The sequence below is a fragment of the Ranitomeya imitator genome, chromosome 3 (genome assembly GCF_032444005.1).
Source record: "Ranitomeya imitator isolate aRanImi1 chromosome 3, aRanImi1.pri, whole genome shotgun sequence".
NCBI lineage: Eukaryota > Metazoa > Chordata > Amphibia > Anura > Dendrobatidae > Ranitomeya > Ranitomeya imitator.
The window spans coordinates 822,297,475-822,314,832 of NC_091284.1; the positions used below are offsets into that span (position 1 = coordinate 822,297,475).

General features: G+C 43.9%; 1 protein-coding gene across 2 annotated transcripts in view; it reads left to right on the plus strand.

The window, feature by feature from the left end:
* WNT11 (Wnt family member 11) overlaps positions 1 to 17,358 on the plus strand; it is a 147,830-nt gene that overhangs the window by 44,680 nt on the left and 85,792 nt on the right. The window contains exon 2 of one of the 2 annotated variants that reach the window (XM_069759388.1): positions 13,371 to 13,439. The exons of the other annotated variant lie outside the window; for it this stretch is intronic. The gene's annotated coding sequence lies outside the window, so the exon portion shown is untranslated. The remainder of the gene's footprint in view (positions 1 to 13,370; positions 13,440 to 17,358) is intronic. 2 annotated transcript variants of the gene reach the window in all.

Genomic DNA, 17,358 nt, shown 5'->3' on the forward strand with positions numbered 1-17,358 from the left:
ACTGCATTCACCATTTGTGCTAACTGACTGTATTCACTGTTTGAGCAGGCTGACTGCATTCACCATTTCTGCTGGCTGACTGTATTCACTGTTTGAGCAGGCTGACTGCATTCACCATTTGTGCTGGCTGACTGCATTCACCATTTGTGCTGGCTGACTGTATTCACTGTTTGTGCAGGCTGACTGCATTTACCGTTTGTGCAGGCTGACTGCATTCATTGTTTGTGCTGGCTGACTGCTTTCACCGTGTGTGCAGGCTGACTGCATTCACCATTTGTGCTGGCTGACTGTATTCACTGTTTGTGCTGGCTGACTGTGTTCACTGTTTGTGCAGGCTGACTGCATTCACCGTTTGTGCTAGCTGACTGCGTTCACCGATTGTGCTGGCTGACTGCATTCATTGTTTGTGCAGGCTGACTGCTTTCACCGTGTGTACACGCTGACTGCATTCACCATTTGTGCTGGCTGACTGTATTCACTGTTTGAGCAGGCTGACTGCATTCACCATTTGTGCTGGCTGACTGTATTCACTGTTTGAGCAGGCTGACTGCATTCACCATTTGTGCTGGCTGACTGCATTCACCATTTGTGCTGGCTGACTGCGTTCACAGTTTGTGCTGGCTGACTGCTTTCACCGTTTGTGCTGGCTGACTGCTTTCACTGTTTGTGCAGGCTGACTGCTTTCACCGTTTGGGACCCAGAAGTGCCCACAAAGTAGTGTCACCGGAGTATGTCAGTATCACAATATATGACTTTACCCAAGTTACTTGCCCCAAGACTAGAGGTTGTAGCGGAGGCCACGAAGACCACGTGTGCCCTATGTTCACAATGCATCTAATCGGTTGTCCCAGCTGCCTTACGTGGTGCCCATTGAACAGGGTCAGCAGAATATCAATATACTGATCCTCAGACGCTTGTAACTTCTACCGAACAGCCACAAGTGAGTGTTATAATACCGCTCTGCTTTATTTCAGCGTCTATATAGAGGTACAGAACTAAATCTGAGACATTTGCCGTTCTCTATGAATATCTATTATTTTAATTTGTATACGGCCATAAAACACGTCCATCTGAACACGGCCTTATGCCAGTGCTCATCAGACAAGTTCGGATTGCTCGGTATTGATAGAGGAGATCAGTGGCCAAATCCCAAAACTTTTTGTCCCATGTTGAAAACTTTTTTTTTTTTTTTTTTAAACGTAAAAAGAAATAATTAAACATTTTTAATATGATTGATTCTATGTAACAATTCATTTAAAGGTGTTAATGTCAACAAGTTGTGGTCTCTCTTCATTTTATGGGGTAGGGAACTTTTTACATTCTTGCATTTTTGCTGAACTTTTCTTCATGCCCTCGGAGGGTCGGGGAGGGACCTTGTATTGTTGGAGGGGTGATGTTATTTGCGAGCCTCTCATTCAGCCTCAATGGGTACAAAAGACGCTTCATTCTGAGGGAGGAATTCAGCTGTGGATAAGCATTAAGCAGAATGATACGGGCGATCAACTCTGCACAAAGCTGCCCCGCCACTGCATTGTGAGCCGGCCGTATAGACAAATGTTACGGTTTTGAAAACATTGGCAGCGAACAATCGGGCATCACTCATGCACCTAATTATTGGAACATATCTGGGAGGCGAAAAAAGAAAAAAAAATAACCTTTTCCATCTTTACTTTCTAATTTGCGTCGTCTTGTTAGACGGATCGGCGTGATTATGGTTGTCTTTACACGTTTTCATAAAGGATCTTGTTCAGGAATTCACTGTTATTCCCGCCGGCTCCCTTTAAGCCACTGCACACAGTTTATGAAAGGCCGCTAATGATATTTGCCGTGCCCGTCGCATGCAAAAACTGGCAGCAATTAATTAACTTGACAGGCAAATGGCACGCCTTAGAACAGAGGATACCTTTGCACCAGAGAGATGTAGAAAAGATGAAATGGTCATTCCAAATTAGCTTGAATATTAAGGCAATTGCTTACAATACAGAGGCAATTGCATAGAGCATGCTGTGAGATATTTAATTTCCCGGGCCATGGGTCCAATATCCCTATAGGGCTGTCAAGTTTGGGCCATACTCCAAACGTGAATGTTGTACATGCGATCAAGTGGCTTTAATTTGACCTCCTCCATCAGTCATAACAGGTGAGTCAAGGCAAGGATCGGTAATCTGGAGGACCCAGCATATCCATTAAATCCAGTGCCTGACCACATGGGATGTGGTGGTTTTCTTACTGCAGGTTTACCCCACTAGTAATGGGGACGTGGCATAGCTAAAGGGGTTCTAAAGTCAAAGCCTCATTTTAAAGAGATTACCTCATCCCTGTGGATGTCGTAGAGTTGTGTCCTGGCCCAAGAAGTCCCAGCGGGCTGGACATGTCTGTAAATGACATGGTTTGCCATTCATGCATTCGGCCAATGCAAGGGAATTGTGTTTTAGATGTAGCAAGGCTGAACAGGTTGCAGTCAGGTAATTTTTTTCTCCTTTAAGGAGGGCCTGTCATGTGCTATAAATGCATAATTATTTTACCTGTTGTCATTCCCGCTGTTCTCCTGAATCTGGAGATGTTTTCCTTTTGTTTATGTGCCTCTCCATTCCTGAGATAAGGCCTTCTCTTCCCTGTATGTAAATCAAGTCTTGTTAGCTAAGGGGTGTGGTCCTGAAGAAAATGAAGAGTAGAAGAACACGCCCACTTTGATAAAAACACCAGATTTACATACAGAGAAGAGAGGCCGATATCTCATGAACGGAGAGGCGCAGGAACAAAAGAAAAACATCGCCGGATTCAGGAGAACAGCGGCATTTACACAAGTTAAAAAAGTACATATTTATGGCAAATGACAGGTTCTTGTGAGATGTCATAATTTGACCAGCAATCCGTTGTTAAAACACAGATTCAAGATACGGCGCTAATATAAATTGTGCCGGGTACCAGCTGTGCAACATCCAGCCCTTGAGGGGTTAATCAGCTTTAGTTGTGAGCGTTCGTGACAGATGAAAGTTTTGATTAGACTGCTATGTGACGTATGAGCTGCAGCCAGATGCACTTTTCCCGCACTCACACCTGTTGGATATTGGCTGGAAATGAATTCATAGACTCGATTTCATGAACTGGAAAAGTTCCCGCATGGGGAGCGGAGTAAAGCGAGATCCATCTGCCTATCCATATCCCGGGCCATTGGGTCCTGGTTTTATGGCATAATACTTTCCAGGCTGGAAATAGGTGGTCCACAGCAAAATTAGTTTATTATTCGTGGTCCAATATAGAGCGCTAGAGAAAGTTGCGTCAAACATAATAGGATGCGGAGCGCGTGCGTTAAGAACCATAATAGATATCTGCCTCTTCCTCCATCTCATATACTAGAAATGTCCATTTCATCTTCTTATTGGATATTATCTTAGGGGAGCGCAGAATCCATCAGCCCCCCACTGTCAAATGATCCAGGAGAACCAGTAACATCCACTGGAGAGCGGTGCAGCTTCTTCTTGGAGTGGCGTAAAGGTGGATCGCATGCCCACCCCGTGGCTAGCTAAAGCAGCCAGCCGCCACTTCCTTTTCATCTCAGTCGCTGCCACCAGTTTCTATGCAGAGCGCCACACTCAAGATGATTTTGTCATCGGCTGCTGTGCTCTGCATCGGCAGCGACTGAGAGGACAGGAGCTGAGCAGTTAATGTATTAAGTCAGCGCTGCACTCTGCTTTCCCGCAGAGCTCTTTACCTCTTCTCTTACTTGAAGTTTTGTGAGAGAAGAGACAGAGACCTGTTTGGTAAGGTGTCCCGAATTTAAAGGAGTTCTTTGTTAAAAAAAAAAAAAAGAAAAAAAGCCAATGCAAGTCAATGAGTGTGAAAAAAAAAATCGCACGGCACACGGACCATGCATGTGCTGTCCGATTTTTACGCACCCATCTGTTAGAAAACCTGACATTTCATCAGTCAAGTACAGTAAATTCACTTTGTTACCCATCAGAATAGGATAGGTAGAAAGATGTCAGTGACATTAGTGTAGTGCATGTGTAGTTTAATGTTCATGGATTTAACTAATAAATAAATGACTTAAAGAAAGAAATTACATGGGGTCCCCCAAAATTTTAATAACCAGCTGAGGGATAGCAGACAGCTGGAGGCTGATGTTTATAGCCTGGGAAGGGGTAATAAACAAGGAGCTTCTCAGGCTATTAATATCAACTCACAACTGTATGCTTAGCCTATACTGGTTAGTAAAATGGGGGGACCCTGTTATGATAGGCAATTCAGGAACACAATGTACATAGCGATCAGAGCACACACAGTGATCTGACAACAACCCAAAATAACAGAACGAGCTCTGAGACGTGGGAACTCTGCAGACCGCAATTCCTGATCCTCTCCAAACACAACTAGAGGCAGCTGTGGATTGCGCCTAACGATCCCTATGCAACTCGGCACAGCCTGAGAAACTAACTAGCCTGAAGATAGAAAAATAAGCCTACCTTGCCTAAGAGAAATACCCCAAAGGAAAGGCAGCCCCCCACATATAATGACTGTGCGTAAGATGAAAAGACAAACGTAGGGATGAAATAGATTCAGCAAAGTGAGGCCCGATATTCTAGACAGAACGAGGATAGGAAAGATAACTTTGCGGTCTACACAAAACCCTAAAGAAAACCACGCAAAGGGGGCAAAAAGACCCTCCGTACCGAACTAACGGCACGGAGGTACACCCCTTGCGTCCCAGAGCTTCCAGCAAAACAAATAGACAAGCTGGACAGAAAAAATAGCAACAAATAGCAAAGAAGCACTTAGCTATGCAGAGCAGCAGGCCACAGGAATGATCCAGAGAAACACAAGTCCAACACTGGAACATTGACAGGAAGCATGGATCAAAGCATTAGGTGGAGTTAAGTAGAGAAGCAGCTAACGACCTCACCAGATCACCTGAGGGAGGAAACTCAGAAGCTGCAGTACCACTTTCCTCCACAAACGGAAGCTCCGAGAGAATCAGCCGAAGTACCACTTGTGACCACAGGAGTGAACTCTGCCACAGAATTCACAACAGTACCCCCCCCCCTTGAGGAGGGGTCACCGAACCCTCACCAGAGCCCCCAGGCTGACCAGGATGAGCCACATGAAAGGCACGAACAAGATCGGGAGCATGGACATCAGAGGCAAAAACCCAGGAATTATCTTCCTGAGCATAACCCTTCCATTTAACCAGATACTGGAGTTTCCGTCTTGAAACACGAGAATCCAAAATCTTCTCCACAATATACTCCAATTCCCCCTCAACCAAAACCGGGGCAGGAGGCTCAACAGATGGAACCATAGGTGCCACGTATCTCCGCAACAATGACCTATGGAATACGTTATGTATGGAAAAAGAATCTGGGAGGGTCAGACGAAAAGACACAGGATTAAGAACCTCAGAAATCCTATACGGACCAATAAAACCAGGTTTAAACTTAGGAGAGGAAACCTTCATAGGAATATGACGAGAAGATAACCAAACCAGATCCCCAACACGAAGTCGGGGACCTACACGGCGTCTGCGATTAGCGAAAAGTTGAGCCTTCTCCTGGGACAAGGTCAAATTGTCCACTACCTGAGTCCAAATCTGCTGCAACCTGTCCACCACAGTATCTACACCAGGACAGTCCAAAGACTCAACCTGCCCTGAAGAGAAACGAGGATGGAACCCAGAATTGCAGAAAAACGGTGAAACCAGGGTAGCCGAGCTGGCCCGATTATTAACGGCGAACTCAGCCAAAGGCAAAAAGGACACCCAGTCATCCTGATCAGCAGAAACAAAGCATCTCAGATATGTTTCCAAGGTCTGATTGGTTAGTTCGGTCTGGCCATTAGTCTGAGGATGGAAAGCCGAGGAAAAAGACAAGTCAATGCCCAACCTACCACAAAAGGCTCGCCAAAACCTCGAAACAAACTGGGAACCTCTGTCAGAAACAATATTCTCTGGAATGCCATGTAAACGAACCACATGCTGGAAGAACAAAGGCACCAAATCAGAGGAGGAAGGCAATTTAGACAAGGGTACCAGATGGACCATCTTAGAAAAGCGATCACAGACCACCCAAATGACTGACATCTTTTGAGAAACGGGAAGGTCAGAAATAAAATCCATAGAGATATGTGTCCAAGGCCTCTTCGGGACCAGCAAGGGCAAAAGCAACCCACTGTCACGAGAACAGCAGGGCTTAGCCCGAGCACAAATCCCACAGGACTGCACAAAAGTACGCACATCCCGCGACAGAGACGGCCACCAAAAGGATCTAGCCACTAACTCTCTGGTACCAAAGATTCCAGGATGACCAGCCAACACCGAACAATGAAGTTCAGAGATAACTCTATTCGTCCACCTATCAGGGACAAACAGTTTCTCCGCTGGGCAACGATCAGGTTTATTAGCCTGAAATTTTTGCAGCACCCGCCGCAAATCAGGGGAGATGGCAGACACAATTACTCCTTCCTTGAGGATACCCGCCGGCTCAGATAAACCCGGAGAGTCGGGCACAAAACTCCTAGACAGAGCATCCGCCTTCACATTTTTAGAGCCCGGAAGGTACGAAATCACAAAGTCAAAACGGGCAAAAAACAACGACCAACGAGCTTGTCTAGGATTCAAGCGCTTGGCAGACTCGAGATAAGTCAAGTTCTTATGATCAGTCAATACCACCACGCGATGCTTAGCTCCTTCAAGCCAATGACGCCACTCCTCGAATGCCCACTTCATGGCCAGCAACTCTCGGTTGCCCACATCATAATTTCGCTCAGCAGGCGAAAACTTCCTGGAAAAGAAAGCGCATGGTTTCATCACTGAGCAATCAGAACCTCTCTGCGACAAAACAGCCCCTGCTCCAATCTCAGAAGCATCAACCTCGACCTGGAAAGGAAGAGAAACATCTGGTTGACACAACACAGGGGCAGAAGAAAAACGACGCTTCAACTCTTGAAAAGCTTCCACAGCAGCAGAAGACCAATTGACCAAATCAGCACCCTCCTTGGTCAAATCGGTCAATGGTTTAGCAATACTAGAGAAATTGCAGATGAAGCGACGATAAAAATTAGCAAAGCCCAGGAACTTTTGCAGACTTTTCAGAGATGTCGGCTGAGTCCAATCATGGATGGCCTGGACCTTAACAGGATCCATCTCGATAGTAGAAGGGGAAAAGATGAACCCCAAAAATGAAACCTTCTGCACACCAAAGAGACACTTTGATCCCTTCACAAACAAAGAATTAGCACGCAGGACCTGAAAAACCGTTCTGACCTGTTTCACATGAGACTCCCAATCATCCGAGAAGATCAAAATGTCATCCAAGTACACAATCAGGAATTTATCCAGGTACTCTCGGAAGATGTCATGCATAAAGGACTGAAACACTGATGGAGCATTGGCAAGTCCGAACGGCATCACTAGATACTCAAAATGACCCTCGGGCGTATTAAATGCAGTTTTCCATTCATCGCCTTGCTTAATTCGCACCAGATTATACGCACCACGAAGATCTATCTTAGTGAACCAACTAGCCCCCTTAATCCGAGCAAACAAGTCAGATAACAATGGCAAGGGGTACTGAAATTTAACCGTGATCTTATTAAGAAGGCGGTAATCTATACAAGGTCTCAGCGAACCATCCTTCTTGGCTACAAAAAAGAACCCTGCTCCTAATGGCGACGATGACGGGCGAATATGCCCCTTCTCCAGGGATTCCTTCACATAACTGCGCATAGCGGTGTGCTCAGGTACGGATAAATTAAACAATCGACCTTTTGGGAATTTACTACCAGGAATCAAATCGATAGCACAATCACAATCCCTATGCGGAGGTAGGGTATCGGACTTGGGCTCATCAAATACATCCCGGTAATCAGACAAGAACTCTGGGACCTCAGAAGGGGTGGATGACGAAATTGACAGAAATGGAACATCACCATGTACCCCCTGACAACCCCAGCTGGACACCGACATGGATTTCCAATCTAATACTGGATTATGGACTTGTAGCCATGGCAACCCCAACACGACCACATCATGCAGATTATGCAACACCAGAAAGCGAATATCCTCCTGATGTGCAGGAGCCATGCACATGGTCAGCTGGGTCCAGTACTGAGGCTTATTCTTGGCCAAAGGTGTAGCATCAATTCCTCTTAATGGAATAGGACACTGCTCCAAGAAACTGTGATATAGAAGATGCTAAGCACAGCCTAAATAGGGGAGGTGCACAGTCATAGGTGCCCAAACCTGAACGTATACAATATAAAGTGACTAGCACACTCCAGGGTGTTGTGATGCAAAAAAGTGGGGATTTATTACATACAGTAAATCACAAACGTTTCGGTCGATACTGGACCTTCATCAGTGTGCTACAAAAAAGGAATTATATACAGAACAAAAAACAATAAATGTGTTGTACATATGAAAGACAAAAACAAAACAGAAACAAAAGTATATACATCACGGAGACACAGGTCATAAAATGAGGAGAGAGAACAATGACCCTGGAGGACATTCAACTTGCGTGGATACAGGTGTATATATATATATACATACATAATTCTTTAAATCATAGGCTGCAAGTTCTAACATGGAAAAGCCGTTGGTACGCTGAGGACATAGGTCCAAGAGGGTGTGGGTGATGTATGGTATTGCCCCGCAGTACGTTGTTGCACTGATTGCAACTCAGGCACGGGAAGGTACCCGTTTTGGGGTTGGCTAGAAAACGCTGAGTTGGGCCAGAGTGTGTGGGGCCAATGTCTGCACGGACTAGGTTATCCTTGATATTACGCGGTCTTTTAAAGCATGGGAGAAAAGGATGTTGAAATTCTTGGATCGTGGGGTATGCTTCTTGAAGAATATGCCAATGTTGGCGAATGGTTCTGTGTAGTTTATAAGCTGCAGGATGGTACTGGTGTACAAATGGGATCCGTGACGTAGCGGATATCCTGTCTCTGGTAGTACTGTTGGCCTGGGCGGTATCAAGGATACGTGGTGGATAACCCCTTTCACGGAATTTTGACCTCATCTCAGTTGTTCTAAGGTCTTTGGTGGCAGGGTCTGAGACTATTTTTGATACCCTGTTTAGTTGTGATTTGGGAATAGATTTTATCATGTTTTTGGGGTGGGGTTTTTTTCCAGCATGTCTGATTGGTAGGTAGCCTTATTTAGCTCCACACACACTCGGCACCATTAGTGTCTGTGACCGTAACCCCGTTTTCTCATCTCTAGATGCAAATCCGAGTAGTCTATTGTTTTTGGGGCCATACAAGTATACAATTATACCTAGGTATGTGTTCACTGTACACCAACTCTCCCCTCGGCATATCACTTCACCACTCGTGTTCCACAAAGTAGTCCTCTCACACTCCCTCTTGGACCTATGTCCTCAGCGTACCAACGGCTTTTCCATGTTAGAACTTGCAGCCTATGATTTAAAGAATTATGTATGTATATATATATATACACCTGTATCCACGCAAGTTGAATGTCCTCCAGGGTCATTGTTCTCTCTCCTCATTTTATGACCTGTGTCTCCGTGATGTATATACTTTTGTTTCTGTTTTGTTTTTGTCTTTCATATGTACAACACATTTATTGTTTTTTGTTCTGTATATAATTCCTTTTTTGTAGCACACTGATGAAGGTCCAGTATCGACCGAAACGTTTGTGATTTACTGTATGTAATAAATCCCCACTTTTTTGCATCACAACACCCTGGAGTGTGCTAGTCACTTTATATTGTATACTGCTCCAAGAAAAACCCACAACGCTTAGCATAATCCAAGTCCATCAAATTCAGGGCAGCGCCCGAATCCACAAACGCCATGACAGAATATGATGACAAAGAGCATATCAAGGTAACGGACAGAAGAAATTTTGACTGTACTGTACCAATGGTGGCAGACCTAGCGAACCGCTTAGAGCGCTTAGGACAATCAGAGATGGCATGAGTGGAATCACCACAGTAGAAACACAGACCATTCAGACGTCTGTGTTCATGCCGTTCAACTCTGGACAAAGTCCTATCGCACTGCATAGGCTTAGGTTTAATCTCAGGTAATACTGCCAAATGGTGCACAGCTTTACGCTCACGCAAGCGTCGACCGATCTGAATGGCCAAAGACATAGATTCATTCAGACCATCAGGCATAGGAAATCCCACCATGACATCTTTAAGGGCTTCAGAGAGACCCTTTCTGAAAATCGCTGCGAGCGCAGCTTCATTCCATTGAGTGAGTACAGACCACTTTCTAAATTTCTGACTGTATACCTCTATCTCATCCTGACCCTGACACAAAGCCAGCAAATTTTTCTCTGCCTGATCCACTGAATTAGGCTCATCGTACAGCAATCCGAGCGCCAGGAAAAACGCATCAATATTACCCAATGCAGGATCTCCCGGCGCAAGGGAAAATGCCCAGTCTTGAGGGTCACCACGCAAAAAAGAAATAATAATTCTCACTTGTTGAGCTGGGTCACCAGAGGAGTGAGGTTTCAAGGCCAAAAACAGTTTGCAATTATTTTTGAAATTCATAAACTTGACTCTATCACCAAAAAACAAATCAGGAATAGGAATTTTTGGTGCTAACATAGGCTTCTGAACCACCAAGTCTTGAATCTTTTGTACATTTATAACGAGATTATCCATTGAAGAGCACAGACCCTGAATATCCATGTCCACACCTGTGTCCTGAACCACCCAAATGTCTAGGGAAAAAAAAGACAAAACACAGTGCAAAGGAAAAAAAAAAATTGTCTCAGAACTTCTTTTTTCCCTCTATTGAGAAACATTAGTACTTTTGGCTTCCTGTACTGTTATGATAGGCAATTCAGGAACACAATGTACATAGCGATCAGAGCACACACAGTGATCTGACAACAACCCAAAATAACAGAACGAGCTCTGAGACGTGGGAACTCTGTAGACCGCAATTCCTAATCCTCTCCAAACACAACTAGAGGCAGCTGTGGATTGCGCCTAATGCTCCCTATGCAACTCGGCACAGCCTGAGAAACTAACTAGCCTGAAGATAGAAAAATAAGCCTACCTTGCCTCAGAGAAATGCCCCAAAGGAAAGGCAGCCCCCCACATATAATGACTGTGAGTAAGATGAAAAGACAAACGTAGGGATGAAATAGATTCAGCAAAGTGAGGCCCGATATTCTAGACAGAACGAGGATAGGAAAGATAACTTTGCGGTCTACACAAAACCCTAAAGAAAACCACGCAAAGGGGGCAAAAAGACCCTCCGTACCGAACTAACGGCACGGAGGTACACCCCTTGCGTCCCAGAGCTTCCAGCAAAACAAATAGACAAGCTGGACAGAAAAAATAGCAACAAATAGCAAAGAAGCACTTAGCTATGCAGAGCAGTAGGCCACAGGAATGATCCAGAGAAACACAAGTCCAACACTGGAACATTGACAGGAAGCATGGATCAAAGCATTAGGTGGAGTTAAGTAGAGAAGCAGCTAACGACCTCACCAGATCACCTGAGGGAGGAAACTCAGAAGCTGCAGTACCACTTTCCTCCACAAACGGAAGCTCCCAGAGAGAATCAGCCGAAGTACCACTTGTGACCACAGGAGTGAACTCTGCCACAGAATTCACAACAGGACCCCCCAAAACATGATGTGGTGCTTCTCTATATATAATAACCAGCAAAGGCTAGGCAGACAGCTTCGGGATGATGGTAATAGGCTAGGAAGGGGCCATGCATATTGCCCCCTCCCAAACTAAGAACATCAGCTCTCAGCCGCATCAGAAATGGTGCATCCATAAGATGCGCCAATTCTGGCACTTAGCCCCGCTCTTCCCACTTGGCCTGGTTTCTGGTAAGTGGGGTAATAGTATTGGGGTTTATGTCATCTTTGTATTGGCAGTTGACATCAAGTCCAGGGGTTAGTAATGGAGAGGCGTCTATAAGATGCCCCCATTACTAATCCCATAGTCATTCCTCAACTCTTTTGTACTCATTTATTTTAAAAAATGAAAAATGAAAAAGCAAAGTTAAACTCATCTGTCCGACAAGAAGATAATAAGCTGATGCCCATGTCCCCTGTAAAAGACAAAAAATAATAAAATACCATAATCCTCACCTGTCCAACGATAAGACAGTGCATTTGTCCCTTGCCATGCTGAACATTGGCATGATGTGAGTGTTCAGCCTGGCATCAAGGAGAGACACTGAGCTGCACTTGATAGCGCAGAATATCTTCCCTCTCCTAGTGTATCCTCACCCACCACCTGCAGACTGTGAGCCCTCGCGGGCAGGGTCCTCCCTCCTTATGTACTCGTGTGCCTTGTTATCTGCTCATGTTTAATGTATTTGTCTATATTTGCCGCGTATTCACATGTAAAGCGCCATGGAATAAATGGCGCTATAAAAAAATGTATAATAATAATAATAGCGCAGAATAAGTGTCTCGCAGTGACGTGAATAAAGTGAGCAGAGTTCATAGCCGATGAACTCCGTTCACCCCACTGACGTCACCACTAGCGGTGTGAGAACTTTTTTTTTTTTTTTAAGTTATTTATGATTTAAAATACAATATGCTTGGGAAGATAAGAGGTTCAACGCTGGACTGATAGAAGGGATTCAGGGTGAGGGGTGCAAAATACTTACCTTGACCCCGGTGCTGATGTCCTCCACCACTTCACTGTCTAATGGGCATGTAACAAGATATTCCCTATTAAATCTTATGGGTGGGCAGCCATAATTAGAGTATTTTTCTCCAGGACATTCTGATTCTCCTTCAGGCTTTCAAACAAATTGTTCATGATTAGAATGAGCGGACCCGTAGAGGTTCCAATTCGGGTGCCCGACCCGAACTTTAGTCCAAAGTTTGGTTTGGGTATCAAAACTGAACCAGAACTCCATTTAAAACAATGGAACTCCGAACACTGCAACAGACTACCGTGAGAAGTCCATGTCCAGCGTTTAACACCAGACACTAACTGTGCCGTACGAACCCCGAACTTTTAACACTAACAGCTGGGCTGTTCACATCAGATTTTGCCGTCTTACCGAGTGGTCCATGCAGAATCTCGGAGACAAGTCAGATATTGAGAAATAAGAAAAAAAAACAGCCTCACAACTCGAATCTTCCGTGAAATAAAAAACCTTTGTCCTTTATTTCATTTGCACAATGTGGACAAGGTTATAAGGGAGAGACGTTAGGAGAACATGCAGAAAAAACAAAAGAGGACTACGGCCGTTTCGCGTCTTGCACGCTTCAACGTGTCCTATATGGTCCTATTCTCCCTTCTAACCTTGTCCACATTGTGCAAATGAAATAGGTTTTTTATTTCACGGAAGATTCTAGTTGTGCGGCTGTTTTTTTCTTATTTCTGGATTACTTCACATGTGTTTTTCAGGAAGCACCTCCACCCACCGTGAATATACCGTGAAGGGTGTCGTTGATTCAGAGACCATCATCTCCACCAGTAAGTCGATATTTTTTGTCTTTATGCCATTCAATTTTTTCTTTTTTTCATTGTGAGGTCAGATATTGATCCAAGTGTCAGATCAAAATAAGCAAAGCAAGTCCAGAGACGTAACTACACTAGGTGCAAGGGTTGCAATCGCACCCGAGCTCTGGGCTTAGGGGGCCCCAAAAGTCCCTTTGTCCTACATGAACAGACCAGTGCTATTACAGACTTGCAATAATTGGGGGCTCTGTTGGAGCTTTTAATTGAGGCCCATGAGCTTCAAGTTACACCAGTGTGCAAGTTTATGGGACTGTGAAAAAAATCGGACAGCAGTTTGATCCGTGTGCTGTCCGTCTTTGCTGGCTGATAGAAGAAGCTGGAGAAACTTTTTTTTTTCTCATCAGTGAAAAAAAAACTGATGAAACTCTGACCTGGACCTGTCGAGGATGAGTAAAGAATAGTTATGTTGTTTTTTTTTTTCTCAACAAACTGTAACTTGGAAAGGGGTTTTCTGAAACAAATGAGTAAAAATACAAAACTTTTTATTTTCTGAAATGTCTTTGCATAAATTTTACTTTTCATAGTAATGAGAGTTGCCCTTTAAATAGTGTAAGGCTTAGTATCCATCCATCCCCTCCGTCAAGAGAATGTCAAATGTTCCGTCTCGGAATGAGCGACATCTCTTGTATCTTCTTACAAAACACGGCGGCTCTTGAAACCGAACGCCCTAAGAGGTTTCACAGATAGGTGCACGGTAATGATCTGATGAAGGAGTATGATCCATGGGAAAGCGTCACCTTTGTTCTCATGAAAAGGGCAATGACATCCGATACCCGGCACCTTGACATGTGAATGGATAGGTGAGGACCCGGTCTATCCAAATATATCACCCACATCCATCTCAGGAGATCCTTCTGCAGCCTGGACCTGACTCATTATCACCTCCCTGCTTCAAAGGCTAAGACCCCGATTAATAACTGGAACACTTCAACGTATCCCAATAATTCTGAGATTATTTTTTCGTGGCACATTGTACTTTATGTTATTTGGTAAATTTAGGATGATATTGTTTATGTTCATTTATGGAAATATAAATATGGTGAACATTTCTCAATCTCCAAATTTTTAATTTGTAGGCCCTTAAGCCATTTCCCATATGTCTACTTTACTCTACATAATTTTTTTAAACATATTTTTTTCTTTAGGAAGTTAGAAGGGTTAAAAGTTGATCAAAATGTTCTAATTTGTCCAACAAAATTTACAAAAATCACTTTTTAGGAACCACCTCCCAATCGAATTGACTTTGAGATGGGGCCTTTATGACATAAAATACTCCAAAGTGACACCATTCTAAAAACTGAACCCCTCAATCTGCTCAAAACGACATTTAAGAAGGTTAGTAACCCTTCAAGTGCTTCATATGAATTAAGGTAATGTGGAAGGAAAAAATGAAAATTTTACTTTTTTTTCACAAAAATTTTACTTTAGCCCCAAATTTAGTATTTTCACAAGGATAACAGGAGAAATGCACCATAACTTTTTTTTTTTTGCAATTTCTCTTGAGTACATCAATACCCATATGTGCTACTGTTTGGATGCACAGCAGGGCTCAGAAGGGAGTAAGCACAATTTGACTTTTGGAGCACAAAATTGTCTGAAATTGATAGCGGACACCATGTCGCCTTTGGAGAGCCGATAATGTGCCTAAAGAGTAGAAACCCCACCAAAATAAGCCATTTTAAAAATTAGACACCTCAAAAAATTTATCTAGATGTGTGGGGAGGAACCTTGAAGGACCCCTAAGTGCTTCACACAATTTTAGCAGACTGAGTCATTAAAATAAAAACTCACATTTTTCCACAAAAAATAATTTATCTAGATGTGTGGTCAGCACCTTGAACCCACAGATGCTTCACAGAATCTGACAACTTCGAACTGTAAAAATGAAAACATTTGATTCTTCCAACAAAAAATGTTGCTTTAGCCCCAAGTTTTTTCATTTTCACAAGTGTGGCAAGAGAAACTGGACCAAACATTTGTTGTGCAATTTCCACTGAGTACACAGATACTCTATATGTGGTGGAAAACTACTGTTTGGGCGCACGGCAGGGCTCGGAGTGGAATGAGTGACGTTTTGGAGCACAGACTTTGATAGTATGGTCTGCCGGCACCATGTTGTGTTTGGAGAGCCCCTAATGTGCCTCAACAGTGGAAATCCCCCACAAGTGACCCCATTTTTGGACACTACATCCCTCAAGAAATGTATATAGAGGCATTATTCTAGTAATTTTAATAATGGTTTTGGTTTTACCGATGTGTGAATTTTAAATGTGGTGTTATGTGTACTTGCAGAGTACATCAGATTATAAACATGTGTTGTGTCAACAGGGTAAAACCAAGAGTTATTAATTTGTGAACGTGTGGTACACTTGGAAGCAATCCTTAAAGCTAAGACCAGGTTTCTCAGGGCAGGTGTCACAATGGTAAATTGTGTCTTTTCGGATTCCCCTCTTGGAGCATACTCTGCACGGTTTTTGTGATCATCCTTTCTTCGCTGTTTGGGGAAAATGTTGATCTGGGATGATACAGGCACTATCAGTTTCAGAAGTGATCCTGGGACCCTCACATTCCTGAGTGCCAAACATTAGGGCCTTGATGACTACCTCCTGAAACTGAAGGAAGGTTCCGTATTGAAACAGCAGAAAAGCATTGTACAGTGCCATCTTCAATGTGCATTGCCAATTTTTTGTACCATACTTTAGGTTTTCGCATGGCACTGTATGTTTTGAGGACCTGATCGGAGAGATCTGCACCCCCCCATGTACTTATTATAATCCAAGATACAATCTGGCTTTCGGACTTGTTGTGTGGTACCTCAGGCAGTGACATGGGAGCTGTTATCACGGTGTATGGTGGTAAAGATAAGAACTTCCCTCTTGTTCTTGTACTTGAATACCAGCATGTTGTCGCTACATTGGGCTCTGCTGTCGCCCTTTCTGAGCAGTTAGCCGCTTAGGGAGTCCTTTCTGCTTTCACACGGTCTTGCATGCGACTGTACCTCTGGCAGAGGGTCTTAAAAAGTGTGCTGCTGGTTTAAAAGTATAGCGGTGATAACCCTGATCCAGCAGTGGGTGCAGCAATTCCCACACAATTTTCCCACTCACTCCCAGGTCAGGAGGATATTCAGGGGGCCAATCTTGGTTTCCTTACCCTTGTAGACCGTGAATCTGTGGGTGTACCTTGAGGTACTCTCGCACAACTTGTACAGTGTAATTCCATACATCGCCCTCTTACTTTGAAATTAACCAGAGATTCATCTATAGTGAAGTCCATTTGGGGGTCTTAGGCCTCAGCCAATATTCTGCTGAAGTGGCCAACTCCCGGCCGAATTTTATATAGATGATCAAAGTTGGGATAGTGTTGGGGAGAACACTGCGCAGTATCACTGCAAAGCAAACAATGTTGGATCGCTTAAAATTGTGTCCTTCTCATGGCCTTATGGAATACTGGTGTACTGTAGTGCATATATCAGTTCTCCAGTATTGCCGAATCTCTGGTTTTCTGACTATGGCCATGTGCAGCACAATGCCCCAAAATCTCATAATTTCTTCTGCATTTACAGGGGTCTATCTGGCATATGATGATGTTGCATTTTGGGTGTATAATTGATGGGTATACAGGTTTGTCTGGGCCACCATAGCATTTATTAATTCCTTGCAGACATTTTTTAAAAAAAAGTCAATTTCAGTGAGGCCTGTAATATCAGACTGGATTCCTGAGCTGCCGATGAAATCCAGAATAACAGGCTGATAATTTTCGTGGGGTGGAGTCCATATGGGATCAATTGCTGTAGGGGTTGCCTCGGTCTTTGGGGATCCCTCCTTACTAGATGAGGAGGAGGAAGAGGAATAGAAGAAAGTGGGATCTTCCTCGC